Source organism: Anabrus simplex, chromosome 2, assembly GCF_040414725.1.
Source record: "Anabrus simplex isolate iqAnaSimp1 chromosome 2, ASM4041472v1, whole genome shotgun sequence".
In the NCBI taxonomy this organism is placed as follows: domain Eukaryota; kingdom Metazoa; phylum Arthropoda; class Insecta; order Orthoptera; family Tettigoniidae; genus Anabrus; species Anabrus simplex.
Genome location: NC_090266.1, coordinates 45,697,747 through 45,713,172, shown reverse-complemented (window position 1 = coordinate 45,713,172; position 15,426 = coordinate 45,697,747). Strand labels below are relative to the sequence as shown.

Genomic DNA, 15,426 nt, shown 5'->3' with positions numbered 1-15,426 from the left:
TGTAACTGGTCTACGAGATGCGAACGGGCACAAACTCCTTCCAGATAATTTCAAAATAAAAATGGGGTCTTCTTGGTTTGAATGCACCGTTTCGTTATCAATCTCATCCTGGTATTTGTCATCTCCAAGGATGGCTACATTTGACGTTGTTTCGTCATTCAAGTTCATCTCTACTCGCGAGAGCGCGTCTGCTACGCAGTTCGAATTACCTTTAATGTATTTAATATCAAAGTCAAATTCTCCTAGTTTTACTTTCCATCGGTAAAGTGTAGAACTAGGGTCCTTCAACGTGAAGAGCCACTGCAGTGGACGGTGGTCACACTCTACTTGAAAGTGCTGGCCCCATAAGTAGGATTTGAAATGCCTGCAGCTTTCTACAATTGCAAGTAACTCTCTCTCTCTCTCGCTGGTAGAATACTCCCTCTCGGCAGGGTTTAGTGTCCTAGAATAGTATGCAATGGGATGCCCCTTCTGTGATAGGACACTGAACTGTCTGTAGTGAGGAAAAAAGTTTCCCCAAAGTCAGGGTAGGCTAACGCAGGAGAGTTAATTAGAAGGGTATTGGAGAGTATCGAATGCGCACTGGTATTCGGCATTCTCAGTATCAATTTTTGATCCCTTCTTCAGACAGCGAGTCATAGGTTGAGCGTTAATGAATTTCCTATTGAATCCCGCCAAACTAAGAAATTGCTTGATTTCCTTGGTGGTTTTCGGTATGGGGTATCTCTTTATTGACGCTATTTTGTCAGGATTGGGCTTCACTCCGTCTTGCGATACAACGTGACCAAGAAAAGTGACCTCCTTGTGGAGAAACTCTATTTTTAGTGGTATCTTGAGATTTACCTCTCTGATTTTCTGAATAGCCTTACTTTCTAAGTCGTTCGTGAGTTCTGTACGAAGGTGATCTTTTTTGTCTTTATCTGAAATGGAATTTGTTTCCAAGGGTTGAATATATATGTTTTCCAGGGGTTCGACAAGTATGGGTTCGTCGAACTGTTGTTTCAACTGTTTTTGTTAGGATATAACACTTGGTTATCTTCCGCGTGTAACATTGCCTCAGGGGAATGCATGCCCTTATATTCGAACGTACGAGTATATTGGCCTACATCGTCTTGCTGGACGTTAACCGGAATTGCGGTAAACCGAGAGTATGAAGCGAGTTGAAAGCCTTTTTGCTTGTTAGGTGAGTGGTAGTTGAAAGGTATGTACCTGCTAAGGTGACTTTCTTTAAACCATAGTCAGTTTTTTCATCTAGCTTGGTAAAATCGACAATGCCAATCAAAGCGTCAAAACAGTTATGCCATTGCATTACTCTAAAATTCACAGGAATTTTTATGTCATGATCGTGAAAAATAGGGTACTGAACGTTATCATTACCTATGGTCTCAGAGTGAACAGACTGAATGCAAAACGGTTCTTTGAAAATGAAATCCGGAAAGAGCGAATATGCTATAGAGGGATTCGTAATGGAGTTACAAAAGCCACTATCAATGAGATTCTTAAATCCGCACAGCGTGATGAAAGGCAGCTGAGGAGCAATGTAAATGTTATTCAGGTCTTCAGCCGTGGTACTGGGTTTAAACGAAAATCCTGAGTGCAGACCTTGCTTTCGATCTCAAAATACTCATTTGGAAAGTAGATTGAGTCGACCTGAGTGTCGTATACATTTTCCATCTGGAAACTTTCTTCGCTAAAAGAGTTTTCAGACAGTGGGTCTTCGATTGTTCCGCGTGAGAGTTCAAATTTCCTCGCATCGTGGAAACACCTGACATGGGTTTTGGAAATTGTTGGTGGGTGCGATTGGTGAGGAGAGAAATGTCTACCAATATGGCTGGGCGTTGGGTAGGGACGATTCGTTGGAATAGCCAGTCTCGAAGGCTGTAAGTTTCTCTGGGCTAAGGCTGTGGAGTTTGTTGAACTGTGTTAGGAGTCCAGTGAGATCGGCTTGATTGATTCGGTACATGGTGTACGGCTGGGATTGGATTATTAAATGTATTCTGTAGTCTTCCGTGTGAGAAGGGTCTTGAAAACGTGAATGGATTATGACTTGGGTAGTGTGAGAGCGGTTTACTACTCATGAATTTATTTTGTCACCCGTGTTCCTTTTAATTGATCCATGTACTTTTCGTGTGATCTGTCATTGTCATATGATCTACAGGTTCTAAGAGCTTGGCTGAAGTCTGTGATTTGAGCGTAGCGTAGGTATGAGCGATATGGCCCTAATATACCAGCTTTAAATGTGTGTAAGCTTATTTCTTCTAACTCTCTTAGTTTTAGTTCTAATATCTCGTCCTTATAGTTGATTTTACAGAGACTTTTGTACCGAAGGGTTAGCGAATCTAAGCGCTCAAGGTAATCAGTGTAGGATTCATTAGTTTTCTGCAAACATTTCGAGATTTCCTGTATTAAGAGACGTTCGTCCCTAACATCTCCATATTTTCTTACTAACTTCTCTTTAAATCTCTCGTAACTAGTGTTGGCATCTAAATCCAAAATGCTACATGCGTCTCCTTTCAATTTAGATTTTACCACATTGAATAGGAAGTTATTAATGAGGTCTGCATGTGGGACTGTAGCAGCTCTCTTAAAATTATTTAAGAAAGAGTCGCACCTTGCAAGAAAATAATCTAAGCTACAGGAAGAACTTCCATTAAATTCAGGTAATAGTTGTATATGAGCATATTCAAATTTTGAAAGAACTTCCTGCTCAGACATATTGAATTATTAATAATATGTAAACGAGATAAAATAAATTTATAAGCTAATAAATTATCAGTTTAATTCAATTGATGGTGAAAGGCAACGAATCTATTGGATCTTACTAGTTCGCATTAAATTGAAAGGCAAAAAATTGTATTATTATTATTATTATTATTATTATTATTATTATTATTATTATTATTATTATTATTATTATTATTATTATTATTATTATTATTTCCGATGAGACCTGCTAAGGACCACGTGCAAATTTCAATTCAGTTCTTCATACTGTGTTGTTTTCTCTTCCGCTCCTTCCAATATTCTTTCATCCTTTCACCATGCTGTTTCCTTCTGTCCTCGGACCGCTTCGCACCAGGATTCTTGTACAATCTTCCTTGGGATCCCTCCATACTTACTACCCTCTTTCTAAAAATTTCTCTGTCCATAATTTCTTCTTCTCTTGTATTATTTCTTTCTAAATCTTTCCTTACTTCTCGAATCCAGCTAGTTGTTGCCTTCTTGTCCCAAAGGTACTTGAAAATCCTTTTTGTTAATCCGGAATCATCCATTTTGTAAATATGTCTGAAAAATTGCAATCTCTTTTTTTCTTATGGATTCTGTTATGTTTTCTGTGTTCCTGTATATTTCATCATTAGATCTTAATTTCCGTACTTCTGATTTTCTCAGGGCCTAAGATTGTTCTCATGATTCTCCTTTCTAGTACCTCAAGTTTCTCTAATCTATAGTTTAGTACCAGGCATTCACTTGCATATAAGCTTTCCGGTTTCACCACTGTAGTGTAGTGTCTTATTTTAAGATTTTTAGATAGACACTTTTTGTTATAAAAATGCTTTGTGATACCATATGCTCTTTCCATCTTGTGTACGCTTTCTTCTACTGCAGATTTGTGTAAACCATTTTCATGAATTATTTCTCCCAGATATTTGAATTTCGTTACTCTTTCTACTGGACCAACATCTCTTGCCAAAAATTTTGGAGCATTCTTGATGTTTGTAATAAATTTTGTTTTTCCTACGGAGATTCTCAAACCTGTCTTGTTGGCAATTTCTTCCAAGAGATTGATTTGTGTTGTTGCTGTTGTTAGGTTATCTGACAATATAACGAAATCGTCTGCATATGCTAGGCAATTTATTTCAATACCTTCGTTTTTTCTCGACAAAGTTACCGGCAAAATGTTATGCTATTTAAGCTTTACATTCCAAATTCTTACAATTTTCTCTATTACAGAGTTGAATAGAAGGGGTGACAGACCGTCACCTTTCAGTACCCCTGTATTTATCATAATAGGTTTGGATATCTCACCCATAAATTTCACCTTTGAAATTGTGTCAGTAAGGGTTTCACGATTTTAAGTTTAATATTTGTTCTGAACAAGATCTACCTTTTCGAAATCCAGCTTGACACTCACCCAGTTGCTTGTCAAGTGATGTTTCTACTCTATTCAGCAATATTTTTGAGAATACCTTTTATGCAATTTGCAGAAGAGAGATGCCTCTGTAGTTATCAAACTTTTGTTTGTCCCCTTTTTTATGCAATGGGTGTATTAGAGCCACTTCCCATTCTTCTGGAATCCTCTCTGTTCTCCAAATGTCTTCAAAGATTAATTGCAGCTCTCCAATTATTTTTGACTGAGACCATTTCAAAAGTTCAGCTGTTATAGAGTCTTCTACACTAGCTTTATTATTTTTCAGATTGTTAATTACTTCCTTAATTTCTTCAGCAGTGGGTGGTATATCTTCTTACAGATTTTCAGTTGTTTGAGAGAATTCCAACTTATGGTCGGGTTCGGGGCGGTTTGAAAGTTTATCAAAGTGCTTCGCAAGTATTTCACAATTCTCAGCATTGCTTAGGCCAAGTCTACCATTTTCATCTTTGAAGCATAAGCTAGGTGTTTGATACCCCTTCAACTGACTCTTAAAAGTCTGGTACCGGTAGAAGTTTCGAGAGTTATTTTTAACAAAACTGTCTTGCAGGTCAATAAGTTGTGATTCTTCGAAAGTTCTTTTAACTCCCCTTATTATTCTAGCAGTGTCTTTCCTTTGCTGTTTGAATTGGTCATAGTACTCAGTCTTTTCAGAGGATTTAAACTTTTTCCATTGTTTTATTCTCTCTTGTAACGCATCTTCACATATTTGATTCCACCAAGGTTTCTTTTTAGATTTGACTAGCCCAAATGTTTTCTTGGCTGCATTGGTTATTTCTTTAGATAAATCGTGCCACTTCCCATGATGAGATACTTTTATTCTTCCTGAAATGTTTCCAATGTTTCTTGTGTAATTTGAAGTCTGCTTGTGTTATATTTGTTTACTCTTTCCCTTCTTCTGTGATTTCTGTTGGGTAAGAATTTTAGTTAGATTTTAGACAAGTAGTGATCGGAATCAAATTCTCTGCTTTTTACTACCTTGATATTCATAATTTCTTTCATGTTTCTTATGGATACAGCTACATGATCCAGTTGAAATTCACCTAGAATTAGATTTGGAGAAATCCATGTTTTAGCTTTCTTTTGCAATTTCTTGAAGAAAGTTGACATTAACTTCAGCTGAAACTTTTTACAGATGGTAATTAATCTCATTCCATTGATGTTTGTTCTTTGGTGTGCGGCATATTCTCCCACTATTGATCAAAAAATCTTCCTACCTGGGCATTGAAATCGCCAATTAATATCACCACATTTGATTTTGGAATTTTAGATAATTCATCATCCAGGAGTGTCGAGAATTCCTCTACTTTATTTGAGTTCTTTTTGTTGTCTTCATTTATTGGTGCATGACAGTTAATAAAAGTTTTTTTTGCAGTTCATTGTTAAAAGAGATATCCGTTCTGAGCGGGATTTGAATTCAATTACATTGTCTAATAATCTTTTATGGACATAAAAGGCTGTTCCAAAGAGTGGCATCCCTTTCATAATTTTAATCGCAGGTTTACCTTTAAAGATTCCATAACACTGGGTAACATCATTTTCGGGCTCCACATGAAAATGGGTGTATTTAGATCACTTTTTAGAGCTGTTTACAAATATGGTATCAGATTTCCTGTAACGTCCACAGTTTTATGTAATTACGTAATTGTCCTTTTCTAAATTCGCGCGTAACAATGTGCACTGATCGATAAAATATGTACATTAGAGTAATCGAAAACGATCATTTGCGGTAAAATCGATAGTCTGATGTCTATGTTTACAGAGGAAGTCTGCAACTGGTTTCGTTTCGTTTGGAAACGTGTTCTAAATAGCTATTTAATACATATTACAAGAGCAAATCTGTCTACGAATGGCGAGTTCCTCAAGACGACAGTGTGTAAACAATCTCAACTCCTTTTGTTTCATTTGCGGCTCACTGACTTTGAAATCGAGAAGGGAGAACATAACCTCATTCGTAAAGAAAGCTTACCTGGCATATTTCGGTGTCAAGTTAGGCGACCAAGATAAAAGGTTTGCGCCGCACAGCGTGTGTCATACGTGTATTACGGGATTAAAAAATGGACTCAGTGGAAGCAAAAGTCCTTACCTTTTGGAATTCCGATGGTGTGGAGAGAGCAAACAAATCACACCGATGATTGTTATTTTTGTATGGTAAAAGTTGAAGGCCATAACAAGAAAAGTATTAAAAGCATTGCATATCCAAACCTGAAATCAGCAATCAGCCCTGTACCACATGGACCTGACATTCCTGTGCGTAACCCACCAGCAACCCTGCAGTCATCATCGTCTGGTTCTATTGACAGCGATGAAATCTTGTTAACCACAGAAGAGCTACAACCAGAGTTGTTTACTCAATGTGAACTAAACGACTTGGTAAGAGATCTGGGTCTCTCAAAGGAATTGACACAAATGCTGGGTTCTCGTTCAAAGGAGGAAATACTGCTAGCTCCAGGTACAACATTTTCCTGGTACCGAACTAGAGAAGAAGAATTGCGTGAGTACTTCACTGAAGAGGGTCCTCTTGTTTACTGTAAGAACATTGAGGGAGTAGTATCAAAATACGGAATTACATACAACAAGAATGAATGGAGGTTATTTATCGATGGAACCGTAAACAATATCAAAGCTGTACTCTTACACATCACCAATAAGTACGGTTCGATACCTGTAGCGAATTCTTACGTCTTGAAGGAAAACTATGAAATCCTTGCAATGTTATTAACGGCAATTAAATATTCAGAGCACGAATGGATTGTATGTGGTGATCTAAAAATCATCCATCCATGTTTCCTCTGCCTGTGGGGCAGCCGTAGTCGTGATGCAAACTGGGTTAGAAAGGAAGGGCCATCTAGAACAACAATGGATCCAGGAGACAAGAATATAATAAGATCATGTTTGGTGAAACGAGAAAAAATCATTCTGCCACCTCTCCATATTAAACTAGGGATCATGAAACAGTTCGTAAAGGGATTGAATAAAGATCTTGACTGTTTTAAGTACATCTGTCAGAAATTCTCCTTCCTGTCTGATGCGAAACTAAAAGAAGGAATCTTTGTGGGGCCACAGATACGGAGCCTTACGACAGATGAACAATTTGAGGCGTTGATGACCTTTGTGGAAATATTGGCTTGGATAGGTTTCAAGAATGTGATAAACGGCTTCCTAGGGAACAGGAAGCACCCGGATTACAAGAAAATCGTAGAAGATATGTTGATGGCTATGAAAAATTTAGGTTGTAATATCAGTATCAAGCTACATTTCCTTCATAGTCACCTCGACTTTTTCCCCGAAAACTTAGGAGATATTAGTGAAGAACATGGGGAGCGGTTCCACCAGGACATGAAAGAGATAGAAACACGTTTTCAAGGCAGGTGGAATGCTGTGATGTCAGCTGACTATTGCTGGTCTATGAAGAGGGACAATCCGGAGTTGCAACACATCAGACGATCACGAAGATCACACTTTCACAGCAAAAGGAAGAGAGTTTAAGTCATGAAAATTGTATCCTGGACTTGTCATTTGTAGAACTTAATTTTATATGTTCATAAACAAGGTAAATAATGATATTTTCTGTATTCTTTTCATTTTAAGTTAGTTATAGTTACTTTACTGGTGTTTAATTCCCAAACTTCGCTGTAAGTGATATTATAGGTTAAGTAAATACTTATTTTGAAATTCTGTAAAATCCTTACGTGATTCATAAAGTTTGATTTCAGATTCATAAACAGGAGGCAAAACTACATTACAATCACCCATCAAAACTAAAAGCCTTGAAAAAATTATTTTGTAACACAGTGTAATCTTTTGTTCCCGTCACATGCTCATCCAAAAATCTCGTCTCTTGTACTGCTAAGATTTGAATTTCGTTTCTATCTAGAAGTAGTTCTAATTCCTTCCGATTACCAACCTTCAACAAAGAATTTACATTCAAAGTGCCTGCAAAATAACTTCTGTTTAAACTTAAGTCTGGACGGATTCCAAGGATGCTCCGACTCGTCCTTATTACAGAGGTTGGAACTCCCCAGAACCCTAGGTCCCGATGCATTGCTTAACGCAATGGTGGATTTCTCTTCCGAGCTGCCACCTGGAGTAGTGCTTTCTTTCAGCGGCGTTTCCATTCTGCAATTGAAATTGTATGTTTCAACGGTAGGAATAACATTCCAAAGTAAGATCAGACTGTTAGTCTGAAATGATTGTTTTCCGTGGTTGACTCCACTAGGTTCTTCCGCCCTCTCAGCCGTTGAGAAATGAGATTCTTCTTCCACCGTTGAGACCGTTGACCGTTTTTCTCTTGACCTCAGTTGATCCGCGGGTGCTTATTTGGCATTGCCTTATTCACACCTGTCCTGCATATCTACAGGAACTTCCCCTATCAGCCAATGGGACGCGCCGTGTCGGGGTTGAGTTCCCCCATCCCAGTGTCTTATGCAGGGTTACATTTTGCCCCTACTCAGTTCAGAGCCAAACACCCACATAAGCTAACCAGGCACGGATTTTATTATTATTATTATTATTATTATTATTATTATTAGTATTATTATTATTATTATTATTATTATTATTATTATTATTATTACTATTATTATTATTTTTAATTGAACCAGATTATCTAACTTGGGTTCACAGAAAGAGGAAAGCGATTAACCTAATTGATAGATCTCACTAATGCACTCCTTTACTTTGTGTGGCTGATGTTTCACTTACAGACTGGAAAAGATGAACAGCGATTTCAGCATCCTCCTGTCCTGGCGTCTTGTCCTTGGTGAGTCGGGTACAGCAGCAGTAGAACGGACAGGCAATAGGCGTGTCGGCAGGTAGTTGGAAAGGCTTCTCGTGGAAGTTGTCACTCACCTCCAACAGCTTTGTAGTCGATCTGGCTAGGATGGACGGCTTGCTTATCCCGGACAGGCCCCCAGTTCAGTTTTTAGCTTTTTACGGCTAACGGTCCCTCGAATTCAGACCGTGTCTGCGTGTTCCTTAAGTCAGAAAGGAATGAAGACGTTCTTTGTAGAATAACTTTTTATTACAAATAGAAATGTCTGGTTGCAGCGTGTCACGTTTGTGACCGTCTTGTGTACAGAACAGTGGTGAAGAGAATGAACCTCGAGTAGAGATTCCTTCCTTCTTTTATATTATCTTAATAGTGTTAGGCTGTTATGACCAACAGCCCTCATGACTAATATACGCATGGGGTACAATGGTCAGTGCGAGTCATAATGTTGGTTCCCCAGTGAGTAACCACCTCATCACTGGCCTTTACAAAGCTTGTGCTGACTCACAGGGAGAGTCACCTTATTTGTGAAATATGTCTTATGATTAATAAACACAGATCTTACAGTTTGGCACCTTTCATACAATACATTAAAATGAATACTCCTGTGAATTACAAGGAATATTAGAGACAGGTAAGGAATATATCTCGCGTACCACACTGCAGTAGAGTACGTATACGCTCGTATGTATGTTGATCGTATGAGCGAGACACGTTGACACTCAACGGACAGATCCTGCTTGTTTGTTGTTTAAAGGGGCCTAACATCTAAGGTCATCGGCCCGACGGACAGATCACAGCTACTCGTAGTGCCATACCTCACTCGTTTTTTCTAGTCAGAATGTGTTTAAAACTTTTGCTCGTCTTACAAAATACTCGCAGACCAAGTTGCTCGCAATCCAAGGTTTTACTGTATTACAACTTGATGAAATCTTTTTTCATGCTGTTTGCTTTACGTCGCACCGACACAGATAGGTCTTATGGCGACGAGGGGATAGGGAAGGTCTAGGAGTTGGAAGGAAGCGGCCATGGCCTTAATTAAGGTACAGCCCCAGAATTCGCCTGGTGTGAAAATGGGAAACAACGGAAAACCATCTTCAGGGCTGCCGACAGTGGGATTCGAACCCACTATCTCCCGGATGCAAGCTCACAGCCGCGTGCCCATGACCGCACGGCAAACTCGCCCGATCTTGATTATATCAAGCTACTTTCAATTGACATGTAACCGTTTAATTAATTAAAATGACAGCTTGGACATGCGGAATTGTATTTTGTGAAAAAATACGATTATACGTCCGCCTCTGTGGTGTAGTGGTTAGTGTGATTAGCTGCCACCCCCGGAGGCCCGGGTTCGATTCCCGGCTCTGTCACGAAATTTGAAAAGTGGTACGAGGGGTGGAACGGGGTCTACGCAGCCTCGGGAGGTCAAATGAATAGAGGTGGGTTCGATTCCCACCTCAGCCATCCTGGAAGTGGTTTTCCGTGGTTTCCCACTTCTCCTCCAGGCAAATGCCGGGATGGTACCTAACTTAAGGCCACGGCCGCTTCCTTTCCTTTTCCTTGTCTATCCCTTCCAATCTTCCCATCCCCACAAGGCCCCTGTTCAGCATAGCAGGTGAGGCCACCTGGGCGAGGTACTGGTCATTCTCCCCAGTTATATCCCCCGACCCAATGTCTCACGCTCCAGAACACTGGGCTTGAGGTAGGGGTGGGATCCCTCGCTGAGTCCCAGGGAAATCCAACCCTGGAGGGTAAGCAGATTAAGAAGAATAATGTGATTATACAAGGTACCATAGCAATACATTTCTAAAAATAATCTAGGCCACAATTATTTCGGTGGCACACAGCACAATTTTCATAAAGTCCGACAGTATATTCCTCGTTCAATATTCAATAATTTCTTTTGTAAGCAGTAGATATGTGGTTTATTCTCATCCCCTGGCTCCTAAGATACGCATAATGATTGACTGGCCTACTGAGTGGCCCTACAATTAAAAATTAAAAATTAAAATTAAATAAAAAATTTCAATTGGCTTTACGTCTCACCGACACAGATACCAAATGATGGAGAGTTGCTATAGTAGCCCTTGTGTATAAAGGAAAGGGTAATAGACATAAAGCTGAAAATCACAGGCTAGTATGATTGACATGCATTGCATGTAAGCCTTGGGAAAGCATTCTTTCCGATTATATTAGACATGTTTGCGAAATTAATTACTGGTTCGATAGAAGGCAGTTCTGTTTTAGGAAAGGTTATTCCATCGAAGCTCAACTTGTAGGATTCCAGCAAGATATATCAGATACCTTGGATTCAGGAGGTCAAATTGGACTGTGTCGCGATTGACGTATCTAAAGCATTTGATAGATCATAAGAGACAACTGGCAAAAGTGAGTGCAATCGGACTAGAAGAAAAGGGTGACTGGATGGGTTGGTACATTTCTAGAATATAGATCTCAGAGAATTAGAGTAGGCGAAGCTTTATTCGGCCCTGCAGTAATAAAGAGGGGAATTCCTCAAAGCAGTATTATTGCACCTTTATGTTTTGTTTTATATATATATATATATATATATATATATATATATATATATATATATATATGATATCAGTAAAGAAGTGTAATCAGAGGTAAGGCTTTTTGCGGATGATGTTATTCTGTATAGAGTAATAAATAATTTACAAGAATGTGAGCAATTGCACAATGACGTCGATAATGTTGTGAGATGGACAGTACGCAATGGTACGATGATAAATGAGGTTAAAAGTCAGGTTGTGAGTTTCACATATACGGAAAGTTCTCTCAGTTTGATGGGATGGAAGTTCCGTATGGGGATCACAGTAAGTGTTTACGTGTTAATATAAGGAAAGATCTTCATTGGGGTTATCACATAAATGGGACTGTAAATAAAAGTTACCGATCTCTGCACATGGTTATGAGGGTATTTATGGATTATAGTAAGGATGTAAAGGGGAGGGCACATACGTCTCTGGTAAGACTCCAACTAGAGTATGGTTCCAGTGTATGGGACCCTCACCAGGATTATTTGATTCAAGAAATGGAAAAATTCCAAAGAAAAGCAGCTCGATATGTTCTGGGTGATTTCCGACAAAAGAGTACCGTTACAGAAATGTTGGAAAATTTGGGCTGGGAAGTCTTGGGAGAAAGGAGACGAGCTGCTCGACTAAGTGGTACGATCCGAGATGTCAACGGAGAGATGGCGTGGAAAACAACAACAATCAAGTCTGATCTGCATTTAGGCCAGTCGCCCAGGTGGCAGATTCCCTATCTGTTGCTTTCCTAACCTTTTCCGAAATGATTTAAAAGAAATTGGAAATTTAAGTGACCATCTCCTTTGGTAGGTTATTCCAATCCCTAACTCCCCTTCCTATAAATGAATATTTGCCCCCAGTTTGTCCTCTTGAATTCCAACTTTATCTTCATATTGTGATCTTTCCTACTTTTATAAACGCCGTTCAAACTTATTCGTCTACTAATGTCATTCCACGCCATCTCTCCGCTGACAACTCGGAACATACCACTTAGTCGAGCAGCTCTTCTTCTTTCTCTGAATTCCTCCCAACCCAAACATTGCAACATTTTTGTAACGCTACTCTTTTGTCGGAAATCACCCAGAACAAATCGAGCTGCTTTTCTTTGGATTTTTCCAGTTCTTGAATCAGGTAATCCTGGTGAGGGTCCCATACACTGGAACCGTACTCTAGTTGGGGTCTTACCAGAGACTTATATGCACTCTCCTTTACATCCTTACTACAACCCCCAAACACCCTCATAACCATGTGCAGAGATCGGTACCCTTTATTTACAATCCCATTTATGTGATTACCCCAATGAAGATCTTTCCTTATATTAACACCTAGATACTTACAATGATCCCCAAAAGGAACTTTCACCCCATCAACGCAGTAATTAAAACTGAGAGGACTTTTCAGTAGTATAATGGGAGAGTTCGGCGGCCACCGCCACCTCCGGCTCCCAGTGGCCACCTCCACCTCCACCTCAGCCAGAGGCCTCCCAGTGGCCACCTCCACCTCAGCCAGAGGCCTCTTCCAGTGCTGCCAACTTAACCTAACTAGCGCGAAATTTGAATTTGTAAACAAAGCCACGTGCTTTTTGACAGCTGACATCGACAACAACGCATCGCTAACCTCAGTACTGCCATCTTGACGGACCTAAACCTCAGTAGTGCCAACTTAACCTAACTAGCTCGAGATAAACAAAGCCACGTGTTTTTTGACAACCACGTGCTTTTTGACAGATTTGTAAACAAAGCCACGTGCTTTTTGACAGACAACAACGCATCGCTAACCTCAGTACTGCCATCTTGACGGGCCTAAACCTCAGTAGTGCCAACTTAACCTAACTAGCATGAGGTAAACAAAGCCACGTGTTTTTTGACAGCCACGTGCTTTTTGACAGATTTGTAAACAAAGCCACGTGCTTTTTTGACAGACAACAACGCATCGCTAACCTCAGTACTGCCATCTTGACGGACCTAAACCTTAGTGGTACCAACTTAACCTCACTAGCGAGAGGTAAACAAAGCCACGTGCTTTTTGACAACCACGTGCTTTTTGACAGCTGCCATCCGCCATCTTTGAGCACCGTGCTGCCCTCTTTCGTCACCTGTCATCGGCAGTGCTGCCATCTTGACGGGTCTAAGCCTTAGTGCTACCAACTTAACCTAACTAGCGCGAGGTAAACAAAGCCACGTGCAGCTGTCATCCGCCATCTTTGAGCACAGTGCTGCCCTCTTTAGCTACTTACCTTTGAAATGTGGTGGCGGATAATTTGAAAAATGCTTTTTTTTTGACAGCAGCCATCTTGCATCGCAAACCTCAGTGCTGCCCTCTTTAGCTAGATACCTGTGGTGGCAGGCAATTCCACGTGACAGCAGCCATCTTTAATCAAGAGAGCACCGTGCTGCCCTCTATGTGGTGGCGGCAAATTCCACGTGCTCTTGTTTGAAAACAAACTCACGTGCTTTTTTGACAGCTGTCATCCGCTATCTTTAATCCAGAGAGAACAGTGCTGCCCTCTATGTGGTGGCGGCAAATTGAAAAATTCCACGTGCTCTTGTTTGAAAACATACTCACGTGCTTTTTTTGACAGCTGTCATCCGCCATCTTTAATCCAGAGAGAACAGTGCTGCACTCTATGTGGTGGCGGCAAATTCCACGTGCTCTTGTTTGAAAACATACTCACGTGCTTTTTTGACAGCTGTCATCCGCCATCTTTGAGAACAGTGCTGCCCTCTATGTGGTGGCGGCAAATTGAAAAATTCCACGTGCTCTTGTTTGAAAACATACTCACGTGCTTTTTTGACAGCTGTCATCCGCCATCTTTGAGAACAGTGCTGCCCTCTATGTGGTGGTGGTAAATTCCACGTGCTTTACAAACCTATGCGCTTTTCTGACAGCTGTCATCCGCCATCTTTAATCACCGTGCTGCCGGGTGACGGCAAATTCCACGTGCTCTTGTTGGGAACTTGCGTCAGGAAGGGCATCCGGCCGTAAAACAATAGTTCGTGATTTAAAATCTAAGAAGTGGATCTAGCTGTAAATCCCCGATTCCCGTGTTAGACGTTGTAAAACAGATTCTTAATCCGAGTTGTCAGGAAGGGCAACCGGTCGTAAAACTATAGTGTATGAGGTTAGATACTGCTAGTTTTGCATCAGGAAGGACAACTCAACACATTCATGTGATTTAAACACATTTTTATTCCCAAGAGAATCGAACCCGAGACTACCGGTTGAGAGGCATGCATACTGTAGGCTATAGATTTGTTCTACAGTCCTCAGTATCGGCACAGTCATTCTGAGCGAGTTGTGTGGAATGCGCGTGTTAGCTGAAATTGTACACGTATCTTCCGGCTCGACCTTGAGCGAGGACACTACATGCTGACAAGCGGCTTGTAACTCGCGAACGTCTTCTTAGCTGAGTACCATTCAAGCTCTTAAAACACAGTACTAATTAAGGTTGTAAAATATTCTGAAATAGTCCTCCTCTGTAGTGCAGTAGTTAGCTGCTACCCTCGGAGGTCCGAGTTCGATTCCTGGCTCTGCTACGGAATGTGTAGCATTTAGCCTATGTAAGTTCCTAACGTAAAATATCATGATTGTACGGAGAGGTTAAAACACACACAGTGCCTACTCCTATCGAAAGAACCTGCACGGTACCGGCATGTAGGCTTCTCCTGGTGAAGGAGCTTGCACATGGTTTAACGCCTCCTATCAACAGCCCTTACTTAATGCTGGCTTTTTTGCACACCCCGCCCTACACCATAGTTTTACGACCGGCTGCCCTTCCTGACTAGGATTTTAAATCGCAGTATACGTGATAAATTTGTTGTAGCGGGTTTTATAACTAGATATCCCGGTACCGATACATAGCCTACTCCACTGAAGAAGCCTGCACAAGGCTTATTGCCTCCATCCGACAAATCAATCAGCATCAACACTCTTGTACTCAAAAAATCATTTTCGAAGGA

General features: G+C 40.4%; 1 protein-coding gene across 1 annotated transcript in view; it reads left to right on the top strand.

The window, feature by feature from the left end:
* LOC136864935 (neuronal acetylcholine receptor subunit alpha-7) overlaps positions 1–15,426 on the top strand; it is a 1,331,175-nt gene that overhangs the window by 1,021,858 nt on the left and 293,891 nt on the right. The window lies entirely within an intron of this gene.